The 14,714-nt window shown below is 33.7% G+C and overlaps 1 pseudogene; it reads left to right on the top strand.

Moving 5' to 3' along the window:
- The first annotated feature begins 947 nt into the window (after positions 1-947).
- Positions 948-1,081, top strand: LOC145286746 (U2 spliceosomal RNA; annotated as a pseudogene).
- The last annotated feature ends 13,633 nt before the right edge of the window (positions 1,082-14,714 follow it).

The following is a 14,714-nucleotide window of genomic DNA, read 5'->3' as shown; positions in this document are numbered from 1 at the left end:
ATTCAATATACAAAATGGTCCGTGTTTTCTCACTATATATGTTTGGAATTATATTGAAGCGGTTAGCTCCCCATAAGGCTTTCACATATCAGCTAGTTTTACTTTTGTTTCAGATAGGGTATATTTTGTTTTGTAAGAAATAAATCATAAAATCAAACAGTGGTTATAATAAAAATCCAATTGAAATATATTACAAATTAAATAGCACAATAATGGTGTACCTAAATATTGAATATTTTAGAATAAATTCTCCATAATATCGGATGAATTAATATTTGCAAAATAAATTTATTTAAAAAATCTGCAAAACATAGCAACCAAATTTATATGTGAATTAGTTGATAGACTTTTTAACCATTCATAAGGGGAAATTGTGGAGGGTAGGTAAAAATGGCACAAATGTATAAATGGGAAAAATAGCACAAGATGAACATCTTTGAGAATATATATAAAGGGATACCATTAAGTTTGTCAAATTAAAAAATGAATTAAAATTAAAAATCGGCCTTGTACCTAATTTGCTCAGTGTGGGAGCAAATAAATACCAACCCCACATAAAAGACTTTTGTCAATGTAGGAGAAACCCTTCGTACTTATTGTCACTATCCAGCCCCCCAAATCCCAGACGAGTTGGCCCCCATTTCCCCTTCACCCCTCACATTAAAAATCGGCGTTGTGCCTAATTTGCTCGGTGGGGGAGCAAATAAATAACCTTTAGCCAAGATCAAAGTGTAGTATCTGTTCCGGCAGATACTGCACGCAAAGACCATATGTGGGAGCAATCCCACATATAAGACCTTGGTCAATGTAGGGGCACTCCTTCATACTAATTGTAACTATCCAGCTCGCCTACTCCCGGGGTTTTGGTCCCCATTTCCTCTTCACTTCTCACATTAAAAATCGGCCTTGTGCTTAATTTACTCAGTAGGGAAGCAGATAAATACACACTCTTTTCTTGGCCTTTTGGCCAAGATCAAAGTGTAGTATCTGTTCCGGCAGATACTGCAAGCAAACCCCATACGTGGGGGCAGCCTAACATATAAGACCTTGGTCAATGTAGGGGACATCCTTCATACCAATTGCCACTATCCAGCCCCTCCTACTCCCCCGGAGAGTTGGTCCCAATTTCCCCTTTCACTCCTCACATTAAAAATCGGATTGTGCCTAATTTGTTCGGTGGGGGAGCAAATAAATACAAACCTTCATATCAATTGTAATTATCCAACTCCCCTACTCCTTGGGGAGTTGGCCTCCATTTCCGCTTTACTCCTCACGTTAAAAATCGGCCTTGTGCCTAATTTGCTCGGTGGGGGGGCAAATAAATAACCTTTTGGCCAAGATCAAAGTCTAGTATCTGCCGGAGCAGATACTGCAAGCAAAGACCACATGTAGGTGTAACCCCACATATCAGACCTTGGTTAATGTAGGGGCAACCCTTCATACCAACTGTCATTATCAAGCTCCCATTTCCCACCCATCTGGTGCTGGTCCTGCTTTCCCCTTCCCCTCCCTCTCTCTCCACATTAAAAATCGGCCTTGTACCTAATTTGCTCGGTGTGGGAGCAAATAAATCAAACCCCACATAAAAGACTTAGGTCAATGTAGGAGAAACCCTTCATACTTATAATCACTATCCAGCTCCTCTACTCTCCGAGGAGTTCGTCTCCATTTCCCCTTCACTCCTCACATAAGGATCGGCCTTGTGCCTTATTTGCTCGGTGGGGAGCAAATAAATACCCTTTTCTTGACCTTTTGGCTAAGATAAAAATGTAGTATCTGTTCTTATTACATGCTCTGTCTATTGTGATATAAAGTGGGGGCTCACTTTTCTGTATTACTTTGATGTAAAATGGTCATCCACTTTACAACCAGTCAGTCTCAAAGTCATTCAAGTAATTCTCCAGATCATTCAAGTTGTTTTTGAAGGATTCCAATTATTTTTAAGCATTCAAATCATTCTTTAGGTCATTCAATTCATCCTTAATTCATTAAAGTCATTCTAAGTCATTTACTTGTTATTTATTTAAGTCATTTCAGCTCATTTTTCGGTCATTTTAGTTTATCTTTAAGAATTTCCTGTCAATCCTACATTCACGCATTCATTCATTACAGGAGTAAGTCCCTCGTATTTATCCCCTCTTTTTTAATGGAGAGTAGATAATGCAGTGGATGTGTTATCGGCAGCTACTGTAACTCTCGCTTCTCCTTTTTTCTCTCTCAGTCCTCATTACAATGAGTGTTTTTTTTTCTGATAAAGAGTGAAGAAAAAGCTGTTTCCCAGGTCGGTAGTACTTCGTGAACAGTAGTCTGTGATGTCGGAAATTTTTCTTTTCTCTCTTACTTTCCCTCTCTATTCTGCTCTAACCAAGTATGCCGATCTGTTCCACAAATCTCAAAACCTCAACATGAAATATCTCCAGAAAAAAAAAAACTCGAATACAAATCCCTGATTAACCGCCCCCTTAAGTAGACATTTTTATTAAATCCCCACACTAACATATTGTACATGCAATAACCCTTATCCGTGAGTGGCTTCCGGCCCTTGATAGGTGGTGATCACCTTGTAAAAAAAATGAGAGCACGCAACTGATGGCTATCGGTCTTGTTTAATTCAAATTGATTTTTCGTCGCATTATATCATTCGATCATTATTTTTTGTTTTGATGTTTTCTTAATATTTTACCTTTCATTCTATCTGTTTAGATTATTTTCTCTTTTATTAATTCTAAAAATACCGTGTTATTTCTGTTTTTCATATGAATTATTGTTCACAGCTTTATTTATTCTCATTTTAGTCTTTCTCAGTTGTTCTGATAACTTTTACATTTTTTATTATTCGATTGATGTCAGACTTGACAGGGGTTTCTTACTCCTTCATTCCCTCTTGTATTTTTCTATTTTGTTATATTTCTTCATTCTGCCACTAATTAGTTTAAGTTTCTAACATTTGTATTTCTTTTCTTAATTTTTACAGTTTCGATTTGCTATTTAAGTGCATCATTTTATTTAATAATATTTTTTTAATGATCTTCTTTTTTCCAATTTTTCTATTTTATTCATTAGTTTTGATTTATTTTAATGTAAACTTACTTCCAGGTTTTGCTATCCGTCTCCCCTTCTTCTTTCTTTGCTGTTAGAATTGTTTTCTTTGTTTAATTCTGCTATTTTTTCTTTTAATTTTTCTTTTATGTAAATTTATCTTTTCAGTTTTATTCTTCCTTGAATTCTTTCTTTTAAGTTTTTTTTTTCCAAAATCTGTCTCCCCTTTTTGCTTTCGACTTTTCCGTCTTCATTTTCACCGTTACAGATTCCTTTCTATATTATTCGTTTTTCATCTTAAAATTTATATGTTTATTCATAAAATCGTTCATAGCAACATCTCTCATGTTTTTCCTTTCTCTGATCACAATTTCTCTCTTTAGTTTTTAAAATCCCCTCTTGGGTTTCCTTATTCATGTTTTCCATCTTTTTTCTATCTTCGTCATATCAAGTGCTTTTATGCCCCCTTCATCTTCGGCATGTTCGCAGCATAATTAACTCTTCGGACATCATGGCCGTGCGCTTCCATTCCAAACGCTTCAAAGTTGTTCATGTTCACCGTATTCAATAATGCTTGCAAATGGAAGGAAAACCCAAGACAGCAAATGCACTTTACTTGCCTCGTTCTCTTCCCAAAGGGACATGCTTCTGTATTCCGCGCATAGATGTACACACGGTTTCGCATGTCCATTTCCCGATGTTTAAATCAACAGCAACAAAATCGTTAGCTTTTCTTGTTGTTTATAATAAAAGGAAGAGATACAACAATATCAAGTAAATAACACGTAAATAAATGCAGAATGAGTTCGATGAATAAGTACCGAGTTAAATAAGTTAAATAGGCGAGAATGAAGAAATCGATGATATATATATATATATATATATATATATATATATATGTATATATATATATATGCAACATTTACACCACTCCATCATCCATGCTGATGATGGGTAATACTCAAACACAGTTCTCTGTGGATATATTTTATGCACGTAAAAATATTTAAAAAAATATATTTGGTAAATGAAAATAATAAAATTAATTAAAATACGCGAGCGACGCTAAAACAAAAATGATCGGGAGGTAATCTTGCTCTTACTCACCGCCTAGGGAGCTTAACTTACATACGTAAGTAAGCAAGAGTTCAGAACTGATATAAGTTTCGTGGTTCAATTTAAAATTCTGAAAAAAATCAACATATAGAGACATATTTTCGATTAAAGAATTTATTGTTTGACAAAGGTATATATAGAAAGGGTTATTTTAATTTACTTAATCCACGTGTAACAATACATTCTTTAATCGAAAATGTTTCTATATGTTTTTGTTTTTTTCAGAATTTAAAATTGAACTAAACTTGTATATTGCTCTATTCTTAAATATTGAGCATTTCCTTTTTGGCTAGGATCTCCTTGAAACTATTACTTTAAGTAATATCTATCAGGATTTTTCATCTGAATTCTAGTGCGTGTGTTTGTGCGTGCGTGTGTGTATGTGTATGTGTGTGTGTGTGCGCGCGCGTGTGTATTGGAAAATCTTTTTGAAGGTACAGAAATTTATGATAGCTAAATAGAAATCAAATTTTAAAATAATGAATTAAAAAAATTAAAGAAAAAGCGGAAGAGCCATGAGACCATTTTCGTACGTTGCTCAGCACAACATAATGGATGCATACTTATGCTTAAAAATAATATAAAATGAAAATATAGCAGGAAAAAAATCAAATAGAAACCACAATGTATTTAAAAATGTTCTTTTTGCTTATAAATTACATGTCCAAAGTACTAAATATAAATGGTTTCTAGGATTTTCAAATTAAATATTGCATATGACTGGCTGATAATAGAAACTAAGTCTACACTGAACGCGGAAACACATCTATATATTAAACAAGCGGGGGTACACGGCGTTGCCCGAGTGTTTCGAGGTGTGTGTGCTCTTAAATAAAAAAGAAACCGGGAGGGGGTAAAAAGTTTTGGTAAGTTGGTAGGATCGAACCCGAAGCCCTGAGGCGAATTTGGAAAATAAAATGTGAAAAAAACATGAACCGTTCGGCCAGCCAGAATGAGTTACTGAAAGATGTTTGAATTTATTTAAGTAATAACAAAATTGGCAGACGACGACGCAAGCAATAGCTATTCAGCAGTTGTTTTTAATGAAGTCAGTGACCAGGTTTGTTCCTTATAAGCGAAGTAAAAAAAGAAAACACAAAAACGAACATTAAAACTTAAGCGGGGAGGGGGGTAATCAAAACATCGAAAAGAAAACACAAAAAAACTAACGTAAGGCAAACGAATGATGTTAAATGTAAAAATCGGAAAACAAAAACAAAAAAGAAAACAGAAAAACGAACGTTAAAAAATCGTGAAAATGGCTTAAATAAGCCTGTTTCGATATTAAAATTTAAAAAATCGGTGGATACCCGGGTGTTTTGGGGTGTGTGGTTGGGGGTGGATAAACGAAGTAAAAATACCCCAGAAAAACGAACGTTACGTGAAAAATGGCTTAAATAACACTTGTTCAATATTTCAATTTAAAAAATCGATAAAAAAGAAGACATCTCACACCACGATTCGAACCCAAAACGTTTAGATAATGAACCAACGCGCTAACCAACTGAACTAACACGACGTACAAGAATTTAAGTCAGTTACTATTTAAAGTAAATCAGGTGATGACGTCATCTGACGCATGCATAGAACCGGTCGTCGTCACGAGAGGACCGTTTTTGTTGACCCCTCCCTGTTAAAAATTGTCGATTTCAGGGTGAAAAAGTGAACATTTTTGGCCAATCTTTCGATATTCTTCGGACGAATGATGGGGTTTTTATATGATTCCAAGTTTGTGAATTTTTGTTCTGTTTTTATAAAGTTTTTAGCGGACACACAAACACACATACATACATACATACATACATAATACACATATTTTCGCTTTTATATATATAAATGTTCATGCAGAGCTGAAGAGTATGTACTATGAAAAATATTCGCATTCCCCGATACAGTTCGATCCTTCCGACGTCAGCTAAACGTATTATGACTTGCAAATAAATTTAAATAAATACACAATATACGTAGAAAGAAATAACATTTGTTTTCTGACTCTGTCTCATGTTATGTTTGGCGACTTTCGGTTGTATTGCTGGCTCTTTTTTCGTGAGAGTGATTAAAGATTTTGAGGATATTAGGAGAACATCAAACTATGCCGCGTGTCTATAATCATTGCTAGATGCTTGTGGCCAATTTCTGAGGGACTTATATTTTCCTGTTTTCTGTTCAGATATGTCGTTGGCACACAATTGTTTCTGTATATTATGCTCTACAGTTTTAATATTTTCCTGTTGTATTGTCAAATCATGCTATGTCTTTATCTGTGGTAAATAAAAAAAGCGAAATCTGAATGTTATCACAAGCATGGCTTGTCGGTTTTGTTTATAAGCTTTGTTTTACATATTTTGATTACACGGCTTATATATACGACCATTTTTTCTCATCTTGACATGCTAAACCGAATCGGTCTCTTTTATGCCAAAAAATGTGTATTCATCCTGCTCCTCTTGGTCGTTAAGATCAGTATTTTTATCAAGCTTTACGCCTTTCGTTTGAATTGTCTTCCCAGCCTTGATTTAGAACCGTGCACATTTGTCAAAAACAAAATTCATTCAAATATCTCAGAAGTTATGTATGACATGCAAAAGTCGACTTTAATCAGTATCTACGTTAGCCATTACATTGATATTCTTATATAAGGATTGCTATATATTATAAGGAAATAAAGTATATTTCCACAGAAATAGAGCTATACGTGTATACACACAGACATATATATATATATATATATATATATATATATATATATATATAAGTACCAATTAAACAACTATATTTAAAACCGAATGATTCTGTAGATATAAATAAATTATATAGTAATCCCAACCCAATAAAAATCTCAAGACAATCAAAATAAAAAAATACAGCTTGTCATAAAAGCACGCAATGAAAGATTGTAAATTATAATTTACAATAAATAGGATATTCAAAAAGACATATTCAGATTACCTTGATCAAAAGAGTTTAAAAGCATGCATTATTTTCATTAGAGGGAAGGTTTTAACAAATACTAGTCATACATTCATAGTGTCGAGGGTTCATACAATGGAGGAAAATATGAGAGGATATGCAGTTGTTAGATATTACCCAGTAAATCAATGGATTAAGAAAAATTTAAACATTATGATTTACAGTCTTTAATTGTGTTCTCATATATATATATATATATATATATATATATATATATATATATATATATATACATATGTGTATATATATACATATATATATGAGAATATATATATATATACATATATATATACATATATATATATATATATATATATATATATATATATATATATATATATATATATATATATATATTGGACGTAAGCGGATACTATTTGGGTTCATGTTTTTGGGAGATAAGCAATATGTCGGTTTACATTGAATTTAAACTCTGCCTGTTAGTACTGTTACGGAAGCATGTAACAAGATTGGAATTCGAATCTAGAATATCAAGGGAAGAGACTACCATCGTAGAATTGTTTCCACTAGTAAGGGACCTCCTCAGTTAGTGAATATGATTTTGTTGCAATGCGGATTTGTCGGGGATAGTACGTCGAGGAGAAACAAGTGCGATGAGTTCATAAAGGAACATTTTATTAAAATATTTCTAAAACAATAACAAGGAGGTAAGTTTCGGTGATGAGACATGAGCTAAAGCTTTGTAAACAGTGTGAGCCATATTTAATTCGATACTCTGCTTTGTCCAAGAAGAAAGACATGCTGTCTGTGCACCAGCCCAGATGTAACACCAATACTCTATGCATGAGCGAATAATAACGTTGTAGAGATAACAAAATACTCTCACATGTGTAGAGCACGACAAAGTTAACCTATCATATTTATAGTAGATTTTGCAATGTCTATAATGTATTTGTTCCAATTAATACATCCTGTGAATATCAAGCACGACGATTTGGAAAGAAAAAGACTCTCAGGTAGGGTGCTATTATTAATGGTTACCTTTGTTTAGGAAGGTGTGTTGTAATTAGTAAAATAATTCCACGTAGGCTCTGAAGCATTAACTGCTACAATCTATTTAACCCCTATTCCACTACGGTCTTAATATCATCTTCTAAGGATTCTTAATTTCTTTAGATACATGTACAGTAGCCTTGTATCATCGGCATATATATTAATCTAGCGTACAATATTACCAGGGAAAGTATTATGAATGCGCCGATTTTCCAAAAATGGCAGTCTAAACTTGACGGACAGATGCATAATAACCGGGATACTGCTCGACATTCAACAGGCTCCATTTCACACCTGACTCAGTTCAAACACCTGTAAAACAGAAACGACACTTAGTTCAGAGCTGTAATTTGCCACATAACACGTATAGATATGAATGATTGCACATGCTAAATTTCTGCTAGATCAGACAAATGGATGTAGGTCAGGGATATTACTTATTGCACACCCCTCGTAAACATGCTATCTTTGAGTTTAAACTATTGCCGTATTATTCAGTATATCTAGACTGTGTATGAGACCATGTATTGATCCGTAATTTCATCAAAATTGTTTTATATCCTTAATTTATTGCTTTAATTTTTGTCTTTATTAATCTCCTATGCTTAATTTTAAACATGCAGTTCTGTCACTATTCTCTTTATGATAATCAAAGTAAAATTTCGAACTTAATCTTCTTAAAACTTATAATTTGATATAGTCTATATATAATCAATCATAATCTATTTATCTTCAATATTTTGCAATTGATTGATATTTTATTTCTTATTTGTGCGATTAAAATGCCTCAGATGTAAGTTTAATACAAATCAAAATTATACAATTTAAAGTTAATCACATTTCTCTTATTCAGGTTATATTTATTTTCTATATGTTTAGTTTACGATTTATAACTTTATTTATTGCACCACTGAAATCCTCGTATTAATTCTATTTTTTGTATAATGTGTTTAAATCAGGTCTTGTTTATTTGTTTCTATGTAGACAGCTTTGTAAAACTTTTATTTTACATTACTTCTTTAGTATTCACTATATGGTTTAACTCAAGTAAGCAGGGGCTGCATCTTTTTGTTTTACTAGGTTTATATTTTCTAGCTTTATCTACTATGAAAAATGATACACATAAAGCTTTGTTAATTGAGTCATTTAACACTGACTTTGATTTTATTGGTACATGAGAGTTGACAAATTTTAATATATAAAAAAAAATTGGTTAAAATAATAACATTAATGCTGCTGCTGATGATGATTTTTTTATAATTTAAACTTGGACTCAAGATTTCATTTTTACATTCACGGATTCTTATTTAATTTAACTGATTCAGGAGCAAATTAGTGAATTCATTCCATTATTTTCAAAGTGCCCTTATTTTTCGCAATGAAGCTATATATATATAGAAAACATACTCGTTTTTTATTTAGTACAAGCGGGCCGATACGACTTCAGATTGAGCCTTACTACAATCATCATCATCATTATCATCATCATCATCATCATCATATGAATCCAAAGATTCTATTATTAGCACTGGTTTTCGCGAACTTATTCTTAGAAAGATATCGGGTATTTAAGGGAGGAACCACGTGAAGGTTGCCGACATCCCTAAGTGAAAGTGCTTCGTTCTAAGTAATCTCTTTCTTTCCTTCTCCTTTTTTCTTGCTTTCCCCATATATATTTTATATTTAATATATTTGGAAATTTATAAAACCAGTGATGCTTTTTTACTAATGTTTATTCTCTTATAAAAAGAGATTACTTTTGTAAAATCTACGAACTTGAAATGTTTCTTTCTTATGATTCGGTGTATGTATTGTACTTTATCAATTGGAGTGTTTACTATGAATTTATTTTTTCTCTATCTCTCTACCTATATATATATATATATATATATATATATATATATATATATATATATATATATATATATATATATATATATATATACACATAACTAATTAATTTACTCACATAAAATTAATATACGAAAGTATACATTTATGCGTAAACTTTAAGTATTTACTTCAAAAGTGCTCAATACGTAGGTAGAGCTAGTTAGTAATTTATAAAATATATATGGCGATTAAGCTACACTGAATATTCCGCGTTTCATCCACTCTAGGACTCTTCAGGCTTATGCGCATAAGCCTGAAGAGTCATAGAGTGGATGAAACGCGGAATATTCAGTGTAGCTTAATCGCCATATATATTTTAAAAATTACTATATATATATATATATATATATATATATATATATAAACAAACGACAAACGCTATATTTAAAATTTCAGGATGTTGGCTATCTTACATTTTATTACTTTAATTACATTCACATTTACAATTTTTACAGTGACTATTTCGCAGCGCAGAATTATTTATGTATTTCCTTGATTAATTTAATAATAATCAATGTATCTGTTTTGCTATTAACTCATCAGAAGAAATAGCAAGTGTACATCCAGCAAAAAATTAATTTAGCCATGATTACAAATACCTAAAATTGGAAGAGAAGTTAAAAGTCCCTTTTATTTTATTTTTTATTACGCTATTTAAAATTCACACATCATTTGTAGATTCCAAATCGCTTATTAAAAGATAAAATTAAATTGCAACTTTTCTGCCAATTTTTGGATTTAGTTACCATGCTCAAATGCATTTAATTTTGTTTTGGTGAATTGATAGCTATTTTGTCTTCTGATTGATTCATTGATTGTTGTAACAGCCAAAGAAATTATTTGCGCCACGGAAAAGGCACTGCCAATAATTCTAAATGTATACAAAAATGGAACAAATTGTAAGATGGTCAACATCAAGACATTTTGAATATAGACGTTTGTTCATTTGTTTGTTACATGCTCTGTAACTACATTGAACTTCATAAAGTTTGGATTATTATATAAAAACGTGAAATATAATTGAGAAAATCATGTTTTTACAGAAATATACATGTATATATATATATATATATATATATATATAAAGAGATAGATAGATAGATACATACATACATACATACATAGATGGATGGATTTACAAATTGTTTAAACTTAAAAACATGTATATATGTATATATATATATACGTATGTATCTATCTATCTATCTATCTATCTATCTATCTATATATATATATATATATATATATGTGTGTGTGTAAATAAATAATTATTCCAGTAACTTAATTTATTGCCTGAATCGCTGTATCAATTTGATTTCACAGATTCACACTAGTTCAAATAAAATGTAAGGAATCATCAGTCGCTTAACATATAACACTGTATTGAAAATTAAAAATCATAACACTGTATTAAGTCATTGCTCTTAAGCAGTAATGATCAAACACATCTTCTATTTAAATAAAAATAGTAAAAGAAAACAAGCGTTTCGTTTTTTTTTAATCGGCTCACAGTCCCCATATATATATATATATATATATATATATATATATATATATATATATATATATATGTGTGTGTGTGTGTGTGTGGGTATGTATGTATGTGTGTGTGTATACACTTAACTTAATGTTTATTCAGACTATACACTGTTGTTTCGAATACGGTTAATTAAGTCTGCACTGTGCAATAATATTTCTCTGGAGATAATTACACACGGTTCCCTTTTCTTCGGACGTCACAATACAATCGAGGACTGAATCGTTTTAGTTCCGCAAACGAAGCGCTGACAAAACATCAAACCGACGATTTCTTTGAAGTTGATCAGCTTCGATTCGTCAAAGTTCTTTGATGTTTTCTGGTTGCTTCAGGTTGTTCACAATTCTTGGATGACTCATGTCGATTTTATTTTCGCGAATGTCAAACAATAGACTTTCCTTCTTGAATAACGCGTTCAGTTCATCATTGTCAAATGCAGCTGGTCGCTCTCTGACCTTTCGCGACTGGATGGTTCGCAGCTCCATAAGAACATATTTTACCTACATTTGTACTACCCTCTCATTTTGCAAGGTTGAAGGTTAATGTTGCGAACGGTCTGTGCTGTTATATAGAACGTGTTAATATTAGTCACGCCAACGTTTCTCGAGATTATGCAAACATATTGCGTACTCTTTTCATCATCTTATATAGAAGAGTAGAAAGTTAACGTTGGTTAACTTTCTGCAATCTTGTAAGCTTAACTATTTCATCCTATCGTCATTAGATTCAATGAGTGATATTTTCTGACCAAAGAGAAATATTGGCTGCTCCCGTGTTGGAATCAGTCGATCTAACACCTCTTTTGTTATTTAATAATCTTGGATTTCAATCTTTTTTGCTTATTACATCAAGTGACTTTATGCTTTGTCTGGAATGATCCTCCATATTTATTATTTCTGGATGAAAAATCCACTAATTATCTTTTTTTTTTATACAGTGATCACCACTTATCAAGGCCCGGAAGCCACTCAGATATAAGGATTATTGCAAGTACATTACGTTAGTGTGGGGATTTGATGAAGTGTTTACTTAAGGGGGCGGTTCATTAGGAATTTGTTAACATTGGACTTGAAGACATCCAAGTTGTAGTCCGGTGGGAAGCAGGCAGACGGAACAGAGTTCCACAGGCGTGCAGTTCTAAGACAGAAGCTTTGTTCATGGAATCCGCGTTTTGATTTAGGCACAGATATAGAGTGGGGGAAATTTTTCCCAGTGGATTCAGCTAGACGGTTGTTTTTCGTTAAGGATTGGCGAGGGGGGACCAGAGATTGGAGTTCAGACGAGCACCTTCCATGGAAATAACGATAAAACAAGGATAGGCTCGCAACGTCTCTTCTGTGTGAGAGAGGTTGCAGGGTAGAGAAAAGGGCATCCCCCACTAAGCCACGAAGTCTATTTTATACTATATCAAGGCAGGATAGGCTGTTTTTAGCAGCTCCTGCCCAGATATGGCAGCAGTATTCCATCCTTGGACGTTCTTGACTTTTATATAGAGAATTGCATCAGTAGTGAGATATCTTCTGGAGCGGTAGAAGGATCCCACCATCTTTCCAGCGACCTTGGCAACAGACTTGATGTACGTGTTCCATTTCAAATCAAAGTAAAGGTCAAACCCAGAAGCTTGTCAAAACACGGGGCCTCACCCAGACGAGAGCCATCCATCACAATTGATGCCAGATAGGGATCAGAGCGTTGATGATGTAAGGATAGGAGTTTTGTTTTGGATGCATTAAAGGTAACCAGCCACACCTCCCCCCCCACTGAACCACGCGCTCGAGATCAGAGGAGAGAGAATCATAGAGAACTTTGTCATTTACAGCCTTTGATGTGTTGCCGTAGATGGTCGTGTCATCAGCATAGATGTCAACGAATGATTTAAGTATGTGTTTAGGGAGGTCATAGATGTAGATCAGGAAGAGAGTTGGGCCCAGGATTGACCCCTGAGGGACTCCAGCATTTATATTGCAGGCCTCCGATTTTTGTCCATCTACCACTACTCTTATGAGCCTATCGGAGAGAAATGATTTAATGATTGAGAAAACATTTCCAGTTATACCGTAGCTGGAAATCTTGTGATTTGGACCCTTATGCCATTCCTTGTGGAAGGCCTTTGATATGTCAAGAGCAATTTCCCTAGAAAGGAAGCCTTTGTCAAGAGATTCACTAATCCTGTGGGATATAACCGTCAGCACATCTGCGGTAGATCTTGTAGAGCGGAAACCATATTGTGTGTCACTAAGAAGGTTATTCCTGCTGAGGTGGTTGACTATTTCTCTATTTTATATGGATTCCAGCAACTTACTCATAACACACAGGAGACTTTTTGGTCTGTACTGAGAGGGAGATGACTTATCACCTGAATTCTTAAATACAGGGCAAACTGATGAGGTCTTCCAGGGAGTCGGAAAGCACTTCTCCTTAAGGCAGCGTTTAAATAGTTTCGTAAGTATGGGAGCAAGTTCTAGTTGAAGCTTTTTTAACACTATAATTGGGATGCCATCAGGGCCAGTTGCTTTACTGGAATCTAGGTTCTTGATTAGCTTGGCGACCTCATGCACGGATATTTGTATGTTACCTAGCTTGTTCTGTGTTATAGGAGGAAATATGGGGAGTTGATGGCCTTCGTCGCATAGGGTAGAATTAGCTGCAAAGTTCTTTGCAAATAGTTTGGCCTTGTCTGACGCTGACGAGATGACCTCTGGTCCATTGATAATGGTTGGGATAGAACGCACACTTCTGTTCAGGATTCTATTTGTTATTTGCCAAAATTGGTGGGAACCAAACCGCTGATCAGCTACCTTGGATTTCACAGACTGGGCATATAGCTCTCTTGCATTTTTTATTACTCTTTAACAGTGGTTGCTGGCGTTCCTGAAAGCAGCTTTAGTCTCAGTGCATCTATTACGTTGGTAGCTATGAAAAAAGTGATTTCTGTGCGCGATAGCAGCAGCAGATTCTGGGGAGAACCATAGCTGGCTGTTAGGTTTTTGTTGGAATTTTTTAGATGGTATGAATTGGTCTCTGCCTACAATTAACCATCCGGTCAGATCTGATACTATAGAGGACACTTTCTTTTTTAAACATGGAGTGCAGATATGAATGTACGGAAGCTATCACAGTCAGCCATAGAGTATCGGTATACAGT

Source organism: Euprymna scolopes, chromosome 10 (assembly GCF_053919585.1).
Source record: "Euprymna scolopes isolate OS-2025 chromosome 10, ASM5391958v1, whole genome shotgun sequence".
NCBI lineage: Eukaryota > Metazoa > Mollusca > Cephalopoda > Sepiida > Sepiolidae > Euprymna > Euprymna scolopes.
Note: the sequence above shows the minus strand (reverse complement) of the source record. Positions and strands in the feature narration are given on the sequence as shown.